The sequence below is a fragment of the Capra hircus genome, chromosome 3 (assembly GCF_001704415.2).
Source record: "Capra hircus breed San Clemente chromosome 3, ASM170441v1, whole genome shotgun sequence".
Classification (NCBI taxonomy): Eukaryota; Metazoa; Chordata; class Mammalia; order Artiodactyla; family Bovidae; genus Capra; species Capra hircus.
The window spans coordinates 78,468,122-78,481,552 of record NC_030810.1 but is presented as its reverse complement, the minus strand read 5'-3'; positions in this window follow the sequence as shown (position 1 = coordinate 78,481,552).

Sequence of the window (13,431 nt, the reverse complement as noted above, 5' to 3'; positions counted from 1 at the left end):
GACAAAACAGAAGGATGGAAGAGGAAGTGGTTAAATTAGCCCGGAGGAAAAAAAAAGCCCAATGGAACCAAAATAATAAGGAGATCTCCACTGTTAGCAGTTTTGCGTGGCTGAAATCTGTGAGTTCTTTTCATTTCCCAACTTGTACTGCCCTCTTTACCAACACCAAGAGCAAAATAAGGAGTCATCAGACCATTAGTCAGCACTTCTAACAGAATTGCATCAACGATTAATCATCTCTGAAAAGGAGTTCCCCATTCTTCCCTTCAAAGTACAGTTACCCCTTGGTATACACAAGAGATTGGTTCCAGAACTCCCCCACAGATACCCAAATCCACAGATGCTCCAGTGCCTTAAAGAAAATGGTGTAGTATTTGCATATAACCCTGGTGGCTCAGAGGTTAAAGAGTCTGCCTCCAGTGAGGGAGACCCGGGTTTGATCCCTGGGTCAGGAAGATCCCCTGGAGAAGGAAATGGCAACCCACTTCAGTATTCTTGCCTGGAGAATCCCATGGACGGAGGAGCCTGGTTGGCTACAGTCCACGGGGTAGAAAAGAGTCGGATACGACTGAACGACTTTCACTCACTCACATTCTCCACTATACTTTAAGTCATCTCTGAATTAGGTATAGTACGAGATACAATGTAAATACTATGTACGAGATACAATGTAAATACTATGTAGTTGTACATACAAGGTAAATGCTGTGTAAAGAAATCATCACCAGTGTGTAGCAAATTCAAGTTTTGGTTTTGGGAACTTCCTGGAAATTTTTTTTTTTCTCCATATATTTTCTATCTGTGGTTTACGCAGATCCCATGGATATGGAGGGCCAGCTGTAATGATTTTTAGGCTAGTTATCATAAGATAATTTTTGAGTTCCATTTCAGAGTTATTGTAGGATAATTCAATTTATATAAAATCTTCACCTAAAGCCTAAATAATTTTTTCAGAGCAGTTTGCCTTAGTGGAGTGGGTTTTGAGGCCACTGAAATCTGGGTTCGGGGTCTAGCTCTTCCAGTTATTGTTTCAGCAGTATTTTTTTTCCTTATTTCAATTTATTGAGTTGATTATTTGATAGTCTGCCTTGCCCAATAAATGAAGTTTCTTCAAGGGCAGAGATAATTATTAATCATGCTTTTCATTTGTCATTTGTTTAATAGTAGTTAACACAGAGTAAGTACTACATAACGTTTAACAAATGAATGGATGATCTATTAATTTTTTTTCACCTGATATTTGAGTTTTTAAAAAGTATTAACGTGTTCATTATGTTCAATGCTACTATATTATTATGTTCTGGGAGCAAGGGATGGATGAGTAAAAGCTAATCCTTGCCTTCAAAGATTTATAATATGGTAGAGGAGAAATTCATACAATTAAATATCAAGCAAGCCAGACTCTAATACATGCTATAAAAGAGATTTAAACAGATCTCTATGAGAACACAGAGAAAATAAATCTGCCAAAATGTATGAAGCTTTAAAAAAGGCAGAGATTATTTGAAATGTGCCTGGAAGTTAGTTTTGGATAAAATGGAGAACTAGAGAAAGGATGGTTCTATTGTCTTGAACAAAAATGTTTTAACCTCTTTGAGCCTCACTTTCTTCCTGCACACAATGGGGATTCTTAGGATTAAATGAGGGAGCCAAATAATAGGAGCTTTCTCACCTCTACTAAGTAAAAGATTCGGGATAAAGTATAGCAGTGATTATCACCACATTAAGGAATCAATGTTCACACATATAGAAGGACAAAGGCCTGGAAGAAGAGCTGAAGGGAACGGGCTGTCAGTGTGGGCACGTGGACAAGAGAAAGGGTGTGCACTCCTGGAAGTGTGTCCAGTATGAGAGCAAAGAGAAAAACACCAACAGCAAGAAGAGGATAATGAAGAGGAAGAAGAAAGACTCAGTTGGGTGGAGGAGAAGTGTGACTTCGAAGCATGTAATTTGCCACTGACTCCAAATCAATGTAGTGAGCGACGTTTGCAGGGCCATCAGCATCTGAGTGCAGGCCAGTCACCTGAACCACAAAGCCAATAAACAGTGGCTTCCTTCATTGCCACAGTCATGATTCTCTGACAAGGGTAAATTTTTACATTTTTGATGTGCTTTTCTCTTTTTATCTTCCCGAGTGGAAATCTTTGCACTGGTCTGCCTGAGGTAATGTTGTGCCCAGAAGGAAGGTTAGAACTTAACTATACAAGGAGAACAAGACAGAGTCATGTTCTGTTTCTGTCATTCAAAAAAATAGGGTTATGCAAGCCTCTTAAAAAGGAATTCACTCTATCCTTTGTGAGGCCTGAGTAGTTTAGACACCAGGCATGGAGGTTTCAGATCATAGAAGTCTACCACAATAAGAAAAAAAAAAAAAAAAAAGTAACCTGTTTGTCAGGTGAATGAAGTCAGGAAAAAAGATATCTGGTCTTTGCTGATGTGGGGAGTTGTGGGAGGTAGCAAGGGAGGAGGAAAGAGGAGTGAAATGGCCAAAGTGGTCCTCATCTCCCCTTCGGCAGTTCTTTCAAGGTTGGCTCAGGCAGGGAAGGGAAGGTTAGTTACTTCTGAAGGCTGAGCAGAGGTTACTCTTGAACAGATCCCCCTCTACGGACCCTGAATGAGGCAGTCCTGCATGTGAGAAATCCCTAGACAAGCGCAGGGACCCAGCCTGCCCCCATCCAGGCAGGACAGCCAGACAGAGAGATGCAGAGATGCAGAAACCTCAAGCCCTTCTGCTCCTCAGAGGCAGGCAAAAAGTCAGCAAGACTTCAAAGGGCCCTCTAGGAGCAGGGAAACTGAAATGAGAGCAGGTCAGCTAGAGCTCACGCCAGACTTTGACCAGGCGGAGATCGACCATAGGTCACATCCACCAAAGTCGGCCACAAACATTCACAGGGCCAGCAGCCCAAGTGGATGGGACAACAGCCTGGAGAGCCAGGGGGCAGGCAGCTGTGCCTGAGGACATCGCCTCCTCCCACCACCTGAGGTTGTAGGAGCCTCAGCCCATCCCCCTGCTCCAAGCAAGCTAGGGAGGAAGAGGTGATCTGTGAGCCTGGCCATTATCAGCCAAGGAGAGAAAATATCCACTATTGAATGGGACTACATTTAAAAAAAGGTGTTTTTTTTTAATTGAAGTATAGTTGATTTACAATGCTGTGTTATTTTCAAGTATACAGCAAAGTGACTCAATCATACATACACATACATATTCTTTTTCAGATAGATATTGAGTACAGTTCCCTGTGATATTCACTAGGTCTTTGTTGTTTGTTTTATATAATAGTAGCGTGTATATATTAACCTCTACCTCCTAATTTATCCCTCTCTCCCTGCCCCTCCTTCCCCCTTTGATAACCTCAGGTTTGTTTTTTATGTCTATTTGTAAATAAATCTGTGTAATTTTTTAATTTTCCACATACATGTGCTATCCTATGGTATTTGTCTTTCTCTGTCTGACTTTCATCATCTCTAGGTGAATGGGACTACATTTTAACCTGGGTGTGTGTTTACTGTTATTCTTCCCTCTGGTCAGGAGGCGAGAGCTTGAGAAGAAAGCCAAAACAGTATAGACAGAAAAGGTCATTTTTCTGCACATCCAAGCTGCACTGTATGTTAAATTTTGCAGTTCCGTCATATGTTCTTTGTTTGGTTTCCTGTGAAAGGCAGTGTAAGCACAAAATGCATTTGTTGACTGTTAGGACTTCTAAAGGCATGAATTCTTTGAAAGAATGATATTCATCCTAAGTGTCCTGGCTTGACTCAGGAGGATCAAATGACTGACAAGGAAAGAGAGTGGAAAGGGAACTGTCTGTAGGTAATGATTTTGTCTATTTTCTTGATGTGTTGGTAGTGTCTGGAGCATAATAGTGAAAGTGAAAGTCACTAGTCCATGGAATTCTCCAGGCCAGAATACTGGAGTGGGTAGCCTTTCCCTTCTCCAGGGGATCTTTTCAACACAGGGATCGAACCCAGGTCTCCAGCATTGCAGACAGATTCTTTACCAGCTGAGCCACAAGGGAAGCCATAAGTGCCCCATAAAGTTGTTAAATGAATGAAGAAATAAACAAAAATTGACTAGTACTTATTTTATGCCAGACGTTATAAACATGATCTTTTTAAATTTTCACCATAGCCTTTTGAAGTTGTCATTATCATCAAGATTTGATAGATAAAGGACTTCAGACAGGTTGAATAACTTCTCCAGGGTCACACATCTGTGTGTGGTGTGGACAGAATTCAAGCACGGGTCAAACTGACTACTGTGACTTCTCAACGTATTTCCTCCTGTGGAAGGAAATCTTTTCATATAGAAGAAATTTCCATGACATTTCCACCCCCTTTTTATATTACAAGGAAGATCCTGGTGTTCTTTTCCATGACCAGATGGCTGTGACCACTGCAAAAATAATCCCTACCTACCACAAAAATGATCCTTCTGCTAAGAATGTAACACCAATTTTGTGGCAGCTGCTGTGTCTAAATTGAAATGTTAATAATTATCTGGATAAAAGAAATCACAAGAAAGTAAAAGAGGCTATGTGTGAAACCAAAATGCAATCCCAGAAAAATAAAAGGAAAGGAAAACGGAAATCATAACAAAAATCAGAGATTTAACTAAAATAGCATCTTTGAATGTCAAAAGAACCCTTGAGCTTTGTGTAATCAAAATAAAGAACAAAATAGACCAAACTGCATAAAATAAGCCCTTTCTTGGGTTTCCAGTGACGTTACAAACCACAAAAGACTCCACCATTTTTTAAATTACAGCATGAGGTTTTACCCTCTGTTGGGCTCTTTGGTCAAGCAGTAACATCTACATTAACATTTCATACACCCATCTGCTTTGATCTGAGATTCCCTCTAAGTTCAACAGACATTCATTTGCAGTGCTGCAGAAGCAAAATCATTGTCATTTCAGAGACTTGCACTCCACTTATCCCAGTTGCAAAAATTAGCAAGGGCCAATAGCCGAGGGTCTAAAGAAAACCTGGCGGGATCTAAAAGAAATAAAGCTGGATGCATAAAACTGGAAATACAATCAGCAACACAAGTATTTCACTTTCAGTCATGGCTCTTGCTAAAAAGACTATGATTTCCAAATATTTAGTAGTATAAGGAAAAGAGAAATGATGAGGAACCAGGAGCAAGTCATTAATCTCTAAAATAAGACTCTTGGACATATGAATCTCTAAGGTCCCTTCCAACTCAACAGATCTTTGATTAGGAGTCTGGGAAGCCTGAAGAAGTTCTCTTGGCTTCTCTGGGTAATGGAAAAGCATAACCCACCTTCTTGGAAATTGTGTGTGTGTGTGCATTCTCAGTCACCTGGTCGTGTCCAACTCTTTGTGATCCTATGGACTATAGCCCACCAGGCTCCCCTGTCCATGGGTTTTTCCAGGCAAGAATACTGGAGTGGGCTGCCATGTCCTCCTCCAGGGGATCTTCCCAACCCAGTGATGGAACCCATATCTCCTGTGTCTCTTACATTGGCAGGCTGATTCTTTACCACTGAGCCACCTCATTAACTTAAGATTCTTCATCCTAAGGGAACAGGTAGTGGATAGGATTGTTGTTCATAGGATTAGTGTGTGTGTAGCAAGCAGAAAAATGGGAAAGTCAGACTTGCTCATACACTTTTTAAAGCTTTCAAATTTTAAAGTAATTTTGGAAAAGGAGGAAAAAGAGAGCCAACATTTGGAAAGCACTGTAGCATCCAATGCCCATGACTGACGCTCTCATTATGCTACTACTTTGTAAGAGATGGCAATTATTTGAAAGGTTGAGATGCTAGTGTTTCAGTATCCATCATCACCACGCAGTCTGAGAGCTGGAACCTCTCATCCAGATATGTGGTAGCCTACAATGATCACATACACCAACCAAGAAGACTCCCTAACACAAAGTCCCAGAACCCAATCTAGCCAGTTTCCCAACCCCAAAGAGTTTTCACATCCCAGGAAACTGCTTCACTGTGAGACTGACTGAGCACCAATGGTGGATCTCAAGTGACCAGCTCAGTTATTTCTATTTAAATTAAGTGACAAATAGGTGCCCTTAGGTCATCTGTGAATACTATCATGTGAAGTTTGGTCTGTATGAGATTATTCTGAAATTAAATCAGCTGCAACCATTTAAAACTCAGACTACATGTCAGAATCCCTATGTCCATCTCCCATAGGAACATCTGAAAACACTGGGCTCTTATTCTCAGCTGGCAACATAGGACTGGAGGAGGTAAGGACGCCTCACTGAGATGGACTTTCTTCTCAAGTTGGTCTCAGTCTTACCTGACTCATTTCATTCCAGTAGTCCTCTGCCTGCTTCCCAGAGGCATTTGAGAGCCACCACTGACTCGAAGATCTAAATAGACTAGGAAACCTTCCATAGGCCGCCACTCAGCAGCCAGGATGCAAGGCCTCAGGATCTAAGTGGCTACCTTAGCATCTAATCATGAAGCTGATCTATCAAGACCCCTGTGCAAGGGACTCCTGAGAGCCAAATGATGGAAGGATGCTGGCAAGCTTAGTGCTGGCAAACAGGGTATTGGTCTTTGCAGCACTGACAGGGAATGAAGACCAGGCTAGAAGCACTGATTCATTATTGAAATGGTTTTTCAACTGCTCTGCTCTGCCATTCATAGTATATATAATGTCCCTTTATAAGATATCAGGTTAATTAGCCAAACAGCATACGGAGTTCAGTTCAGTTCAGTCACTCAGTTGTGCCCAACTCTTTGCGACAGCATGGACTGCATCACACCAGGCTTCCCTGTCCCTCACCAATTCCCCCAGACTACTCAAACTCATGTCCATTGAGTCAGTGATGCCATCCAACCATCTCATCCTCTGTTGACCCCTTTTCCTCCCACCTTCAATTTTTCCCAGCATCAGGGTCTTTTCAAATAAGTCAGTTCTTCACATCAGGCAGCCAAAATATTGGAATTTCAGCTTCAGCATCAGTCCTTCTAATGACTGGTTGAATCTCCTTGCAGTCCAGGGGATTCTCAAGAGTCTTCTCCAATACCACAGTTCAAAAGCATCAATTCTTCAATGCTCAGCTTTCTTTATAGTCCAACTCTCATATCCATACATGACTACTGGAAAAACCAGAGCTTTGACTAGATGGATGTTTGTTGGCAAAGTAATGTCTCTGCTTTTTAATATGCTATGTAGGTTGGTCGTAGCTTTTCTTTCCAGGAGCAAGTGTCTTTTAATTTCATAGCTATAGTCACCATCTGCAGTGATTTTGGAGCCCCCCCAAAATAAAGTCTCTTACTGGTTTCATTGTTTATCCATCTATTTGTCATGAAGTGATGGAATCAGATGCCATGATCTTAGTTTTCTGAATGTTCCGTTTTAAGCCAACTTTCTCACTCTCCTCTTTCACTTTCATCAAGAGGCTCTTTAGCACTTCATCTTCTGCCATAATGGTGATGTCATCTGCATATCCGAGGTTACTGATATTTCTCCCAGCAATCTTCATAACACTTTGTGCTTCATCCAGCCTGATATTTTGCACGTTGTACTCTGTATATAAGTTAAACAAGCAGGGTGACAATAAACAGCCTTGATGTACTCCTTTCCCAGTTTGGATTCAGTCAATTATTCCATGTCCAGTTATAACTGTTGCTTCTTGACCTTCATACAGATTTCTCAGGAGGCAGATCAAGTGGTCTGGTATTCCCATCTCTTTAAGAATTTTCAATAGTCAATAGTCAATTTGGCATAGTCAATAAAGGAGAAGTAGATGTTTTTCTGGAACTCTTTTGCTTTTTCAGTGATCCAATGGATGTTGACAATTTGATCCCTGGTTCCTCTGCCTTTTCTAAATCCAGCTTGAACATCTGGAACTTCACGGTTCACATACTGTTGAAGCCGGGCTTGGAGAATTTTGAGCATTACTTTGTTTGCGTGTGAGATGAGTGCAATTGTGCGGTAGTTTGAGCATTCTTTGGCATTGCCTTTCTTTGGGATTGGAATGAAAACTGACCTTTTCCAGTCCTGTGGCCACTGCTGAGTTTTCCAAATTTGCTGGCATATTGAGTGTAGCACTTTCACAGCATCATCTTTTAGGATTTGAAATAGCACAACTGGAATTCCATCACCTCCATTAGCTTTGTTCGTAGTGATGCTTCCTAAGGCCCACTTGACTTCATTCAAGGATGTCTGGCTCTAGATGAGTGATCACACCATCATGGTTATCTGAGTCGTGAAGACCTATTTTTGCATAGTTCTTCTATGTATTCTTGCCACCTCTTCTTAATATCTTCTGCTTCTGTTAGGTCCATACCATTTCTGTCCTTTATCGAGCCTATCTTTGCACAAAATGTTCCCTTGGTATCTCTAATTTTCTTGAAGAGATCTCTAAACTTTCCCATTCTTTTGTTTTCCTCTATTTCTCTGCATTGATCACTGAAGAAGGCTTTCTTATCTCTCCATGCTATTCTTTGGGACTCTGCATTGAAATGGGTATATCTTTCCTTTTCTCTTTTGCCTTTCGTTTATCTTCTTTGCTCAGCTATTTGTAAGGCCTCCTCAGACAACCATTTTGCCCTTGTGCATTTCTTTTTCTTGATCCCTGTCTCCTGTACAATGTCACAAACCTCCATCCATAATTCTTCAGGCACTCTGTCAATCAGATCTAATCCCTTGAATCAATTTCTCACTTCCACTGTAAAATCATAAGGGATTTGATTTAGGTCATACCTGAATGGTCTAGTGGTTTTCCCTACTTTCTTCAATCCAAGTCTGAATTGGGCAATAAAGAGTTCATGCTTTGGGCCATGGTCAGCTCCCGGTCTTGTTTTTGCTGACTGGATAGAGCTTTTCCATCTTTGGCTGCAAAGAATAAAATCAATCTGATTTCGGTGTTGACCATCTGGTGATGTCCATGTGTAGAGTCTTCTCTTGTGTTGTGGAAAGAGGGTGTTTGCCATGACCAGTGAGTTCTCTTGGCAAAGCTCTATTAGACTTGGCCCTGCTTCATTCTGTACTCCAAGGCCAAATTTGCCTGTTACTCCAGGTATCTCTTGACTTCCTACTTTTGCATTCCAGTCCCCTATAATGAAAAGGATATATTTTTTGGCTGTTAGTTCTAGAAGGTCTTATAGGTCTTCATAGAACCATTCAACTTCAGCTTCTTCAGTATTACTGGTTGGGGCATTGACTTGGATTACTGTGATATTGAATGGTTTGCCTTGGAAATGAATAGAGATCATTCTGTCATTTTTGAGGTTGCATCCAAGTACTGCATTTCAGAGTCTTTTGTTGACTATGAGGGCTACTCCATTTCTTCTAAGGGATTCTTGCCCGCAGTAGTAGATATAATGGTCCTCTGAGTTAAACTCACTCATTCCAGTCCATTTTAGTTCGCTGATTCTTAAAATGTTGATGTTCACTCTTGCCATCTCCTGTTTGATCACTTACAATTTACCTTGATTCATGGACCTAACAACCCAGGTTCCTATGCAATAGTGCTCTTTACTGCATCGGACTTTACTTCCATCACCAGTCACATCCACAACTGGGTGTTGTTTTTGCTTTGGCTCCGTCTCTTCATTCTTTCTGGAGTTCTTTCTCCGCTGATCTCCAGGAGCATATGGGCACACACTGACCTGGGGAGTTCGTCTTTCAGTGTTCTATCTTTTTGCCTTTTCATACTGTTCACGGAGTTCTCAAGGCAAGAGTACTGAAGAGGTTTGTTCTTCCCTTCTCCAGTGGACCATGCGTTGTCAGAATTCTTCTCCATGACCTGTCTGTCTTAGGAAGCCCTACAGGACATGGCTCATAGTTTCATTGAAATAGACAAGGCTTGTGGTCCATGTGATCAGCTTGATTAGTTTTCTGTGATTGTGGTTTTCATTCTGTTGGCCCTCTGATGGAGAAGGATAAGAAGCTTTTGGAAGCTACCTGACAGGAGAGAATAATTGAGGGGGGAAATTGGGTCTTGTCGATGGGCGGGGCGGTGCTCAGTAAATCTTTAATCCAATTTTGTGTTGATGGGTGGGACTGAGTTCCCTCCCTGTCGTTTGACCTGATGCTAGACTATGGTGGAGCTAGTGAAGATAGTGGTGACCTCCTTCAAACGTTCCCGTCTGTGCCCTGCTGCAATGGGTGCCCCTAACCCTGCGGCATGGGGAGACTTCTCGACAATATAGAGGAACATTTCACCCTGCTGAAGGAATTCGAATAGAGCCTCACAAAACTAGATGCTTTCTAGATCCTACAATTCTCTTCCATAAAGATAAGCCCAGTTCCACACGACAATACTGTAAATCACAAAGATCCTGATCTTAGCAAAGTTTAACAGACAGATCCTCATGTTCCCCAAACCCATACTTGACTCATTTCAGTGGAATTAGGTTTGTTTCTCTGTAGCACTATTCCTCAGTGTGTGATGGTCATCAGCCTGAGTGCCAGCCCTGGAATCAGGTCTTGTTTGTGGGAATGGGCTCTAGTACACTTAAACTTTTATGTTAGTAGGATACATCCCATTAAAGAACTTATGCTTTGTTATCCTTTTCCTAACTTGGCCAAGGCCTCTTCAATCTCTTTTTAGATCAAGTAAAAAGCAGAACTGTGTTTCGAGTGGCTGCTAATGCTTTCTAGTGAAAGTCATGAGGTATGAATAGTGTTCATGGAAAAATGTTATTCATGTAGGCAGCCACCAATCCCAGGGATATCCTCCTGGTTCAAAAATACAGGAAACAAGGTTACACCCTCAATTTGTATCCCCCTTACATTTGCCAGAAAAAGAATTCAGCAAGGGAAATGACGCTGCCAGCTTTTATTTGCTTTAGGCAGCGTGTTACAACCCTCTGAACTAAGGGTTAAAGCTGTGGACCTCCTCCAAATTACAGAAAAGTTCATGGAATGACATACAAAGAGTGGAGCTTATAACACAGAGAATCTATACAAATCCCTGATATCTTAGACTTCTTTTGTATGAAATACAAATTGTGCTTTTTCCTTCAGATATATTTAAATGGAAATAGGGAGGAAGTTAAAGTGCTTTCAACAGTAAGAATATGTTCTGATTACTTTGTTCCAAATGGAAGTTTCCTGCTAGTCTCCACTGCATTCTTAATTAATAATGAAATACAAAATTTAAAGTGAACTTACTGTGGTAACACTGGTACACAATTCTGTATGAGTCAAAATTCTGCAAACCACCTAATAATTTCACCCACAATGCCAGACTCAACCGTGACATGACGCAGAGCAGTTGTGGTGGCCTGAAAACTGTCCTCACCAGGGAAGGAATCGACATTCAGTTATTTAGTGGTTTTTCATTGAAATTCATCTCTTGTGTACTTTATTTTTGTTTTGTTTTTTCAGTGTTTAATTTCTCCAAGTTCTCCATAGGTTTATTCTATTAGGCAAAATTATGTATAAATAATTATTTCTTTTAAGACTCTGATAAAATCGTATAGCAATTCCAAAATGCCACCTTTCTATGAATCAGGGAAGTCTATTTTAAAGCACAAAGAAAAGTATATGTCAAAAAGCCTCTTGATGAAAGTGAAAGAGGAGAGTGAAAAAGTTGGCTTAAAGCTCAACATTCAGAAAACTAAGACCATGGCATCTGGTCCCATCACTTCATGCCAAATAGATGGGGAAACAGTGGAAACAGTGTCAGACTTTATTTTTGGGTGCTCTAAAATCACTGCAGATGGTGATTGCAGCCATGAAATTAAAAGACGCTTACTCCTTGGAAGAAAAGTTATGACCAACCTAGATAGCATATTGAAAAGCAGAGACGTTACTTTGCCAATAAATGTCTGTCTAGTCAAAGCTATGGTTTTTCCAGTGGTCATGTATGGATATGAGAGTTGGACTGTGAAGAAGGCTGAGTGCCGAAGAATTGATGCTTTTGAACTGTGGTATTGGAGAAGACTCTTGAGAGTCCCTTGGACTGCAAGGAGATCCAACCAGTCCATTCTAAAGGAGATAAGTCCTGGGTGTTCTTTGGAAGGATTAATGCTAAAGCTGAAACTCCAATATTTTGGCCACCTCATATGAAGAGTTGACTCATTGGAAAAGACTCTGATGCCGGGAGGGATTGGGGGCAGGAGGAGAAGGGGACAACAGAGGATGAGATGGCTGGATGGCATCACGGACTCGATGGACGTGAGTTTGAGTGAACTCCAGGAGTTGGTGTTGGACAGGGAGGCCTGGCGTGCTTCAATTCATGGGGTCGTAAATAGTCGGACACGATGGAGAGACTGAACTGAACTGAACTGAACTGATTCTTTAATTTAAAAATACTTTAGGTTTCCAGTGTTGAACATTGCGTTAACACATTTATTCTAACTTAGTTAATTCATTCCTTTTTTTTTTTTTTTTTTGAGAAGACGAAAGATTAAACAGTATTTTTTCCCTTTACTGGAAATCTGATGTGAACTTAGGCAACCAAAATCCCATACTGCTAGGAATTAGTTGCTGCGTGGGTTAGGTATTAACACATACTTCAAATTTATACTCTAGTGTCTTCACTAGTATTTATCTTACACTTTGTGAGAATATCCAACACTGACCTGTTTACAAAGCTACTAGAAAGCCTGATGAATATAGAAAGATATCAAATAAACAACCCCAGAAGTCTAAATCTGCTTATCTTCCAGGTTCCATGGCATAGCTCCTGTCCCTGTAGAGCATATTTAAGGGAAGGATAGTATAATCCAGACATCTCTCTTTCTTTTTTTTTTTTCCCAGACATCTCTTTTACTTTTCCTCTGGTAAAAAGCCCAGTAACTAAACTGCTTGTATTGAACTTTCTAGAAAGTGAAAAGAGAATGGAAATCTTTTTGACACAAATAACCTACAAATATTTAAATTATTTCAACCCATTTCAATTTTGGCTACTTAGGATCACAATTCAAAAATAGCTGATTATGCAAAAAACACTGTCTAAGCATAATTTTAAAAAGTAAAACCTGATAAAATGAATATATAAAATGAGGTCATGTATATAACATTGCTTTTCAAACTTTGCTGTCATAGGGGTCATTTTGTCCCTTTAAATTAGGAGGTCCTTCGGGTATGTCTTCTAAGTCCCTTGTAATTTGCAACTCCTACTATAGTGCTTATGATAGTATAATAATTTAGTTGGGAACAGTATTGACAGAAAATATTCAGGTAACTGAAGGATTTTATACATTGAATAATCTAGGTAATCTTTAATACCCTAAATTTGCACTACACGTGTGAATGGGGAATATGAAAATCCGTGTTTTTCTAAACGCTGCCCTAACCAGCATCTAGACAAGGAAGAGAAACCGAGAACTATTTCTGTAGGTGGCCACTGAAGCTAGCTGAAGCAGAACAGCATGTGAGACCTAACCACTATTTCTGGTGCCGCAAAAACCTGCAGAAGCTGAGTGAGTGAAGAATCTCGAGGCATATGATAGTTAATACCTTTCAAGTGATTTAGCAC